Source organism: Oryza sativa, chromosome 5, assembly GCF_034140825.1.
Source record: "Oryza sativa Japonica Group chromosome 5, ASM3414082v1".
In the NCBI taxonomy this organism is placed as follows: Eukaryota; Viridiplantae; Streptophyta; class Magnoliopsida; order Poales; family Poaceae; genus Oryza; species Oryza sativa.
The window spans coordinates 22167364-22169820 of NC_089039.1; positions in this window are offsets into that span (position 1 = coordinate 22167364).

Genomic DNA, 2457 nt, shown 5'->3' on the forward strand with positions numbered 1-2457 from the left:
TAGGCTCGATCGGCGTCGCATGTGGCTGGCTTCCCGTCGCATCGTACGTTTTCCAATGGGCGTCGTCGTCAACGCTTACCTCAGGTTGGTTTATAGAGATAAGGTGTTTAGGCTTTGCCGATTTGGGCTGTGTACCGATCTCCTCTCTCGCTCCCATCGAGATTAGAAAACGACAGCTAAGCTTAGGATCACTTTGATTTGTTTCAAAAGTATAAAAAATTTGAAGAATTTTAATGCAGTGAAAAAATTTTGCCTTTGAAACAAAGGATTGACTGTTGAAATATTAAAATTCCTATGAAATGAGTAATTCTATAGAGATTTTGAGTAAAGTTGGCAAGAGATCCAACCTCTTAAAAAAATTCCTTTAAATCTATCTCTCATATGATTCTTATGTTTTTTCTATGTTTTGTAATTCTTTGGTTTACACTTGTATTTCTATTAAAATAATGTGTTTTCTATTTATCTGTTTTTTATTCCTGCAATTCAAAGAAACCGTTAGTGTGGAGAATCAGTATTATAAGATATACGTTGCGATTTGTATATCTACTTCCTAAAAAAATTTTAAAGCCAAATCTCAAACAAGCATATGTCCAAGTTTATGTTTAGAAGCGTTTGGATTTTTCAAATACAGGGGAGATGGAAAATGCTAATTCGTCTATATATCAAATATGTTGCGATTTGTCTAACAAGTTGCCTAGTCTCTCTTTTACCTGTTTTAGATGGAGTGGATCTAGTGGCCAACAGATGAGCTTGACCTCAAATAAAGAGGAGTATTACCCAATTAAGTGGCACCGAATGGCTTATGCCAGGGCCTTGACAGTTAAATTGTACTCTAGCTTAACCACTGGGCCAAGTATGCAGAGCAACCACAGCAGATCGTTACTAGTACGAGTTATCGAAGTTGGTCAAATGACACATACAAGTACTTTTGTTAATTATTATAGAAGAAAGTTAGTTCCATTACCTACAAATTTTTTGGATGGCCGAAGGGATGTCCAAGCGGCCCTAAAAATGTCACTGACGAATGCCTCATGTAAGAAATACCATCTATAAACTCAACTTCCTATAAATGCCATCGTCGTTAAGTTTCCGTTAGCATTCATCCGTTAAGTTCTATAAAAAAAACCATTTTACCCCTATAAATTGTCAAAAGTTGACGAAAACTTTTAATCTTTTTATTAGGTTACACTAATATGTAGTTTGCTCTTTATACTAAATATTTGTACGTTGACTGAAAGAGTAAAAGTTTTAATCATCTTCAACAATTCGTAGGGGTAAAATAGTCTTTTTTTTTGCACTCAACGGAGGGCTACTAAAGAAAACCTAACCGTGATGGTATTTTTAAGAAGTTGAATTCGTAGTTTATATGGATACAAATCATACATTGTCACTTTTCTTATCGATTAGTCGACACTCTGAAAGAGGTGGATCAGAGAGACTCACAATAGCTCCGGAGGTGTGCCCACTTGTGCATGAGTGTGGCGGCGTGATTGGACATCAGGATTGGGGAAGGGAGAGGATGTGATTAGGTTAAGATGGTTCACGAATCTCAAAATAATCTCAACCACCCAAAAAAAATTAACAATCAAATAAGAAAAAAATTAGACACCTGACCAATAGCTAATCCCACATATCTTATTTAGCTAATTCAATTTACTACTTTTTTTGAAAGCTATTTACCGGGATCCCGTCCTCTCTGTTTTGGACGAGATTCCCTACAACACACGCACATCGATTCCCCTTCCCACCGTTAGCTGCCCCCTCCCTCCTATTTCACCCACGCACCTCCAAATCTCGATGTGTTGGAAGAAACTGAGTGACGCGTTGGCAATGGCAACGGAGCCACACCTTGCTCAACTTCAGCGGTTGAGCAGCTGTTCCGCTACTCACCTCAGTCCGCTCCGCCCAGAGGCTAGCGGGCTTGGTGTGCTGATGCCTGCGACCCACCGTGATGAGTGGAAGGCAGAGGTAGGTGGTTTGGCACGCTCATGATAGCTGAGAGCATCCAGATTTCGACATTGCTTCCTCACAGGATGGGCAAGATCTGGTGGTCTTGCTCTTGGCCAGAGGTACATATTTCTCTCCCTCCCGTTGTCACTCTTCATCATTGCCGCCGACTACAAGGTGCACAGGCTTCGGTTTACTTCCTCCTTACCGACAACAACATACATATCTATCTAGCTTTCTTCCCCATCGCTAGTACCGGATAAGGATCAGGCCATACCGATGGGTATTGATATGATACCTCGTAAGTATCATCTGGTACCTCGCAACACGTGATAACCCTGACGTATCACTTAATACCTATCGGTATCAGAACTTGATCTCTCGTAGTATTATCTCGTTCGGCCAGGATGAGATCCCATGGTGTATTAGTTTTTCCATAAGATTATACTTTAATACGTCCCACGATGATTTAAGTAGCCATTATCAGAATATTCAACCATTCAACACGAC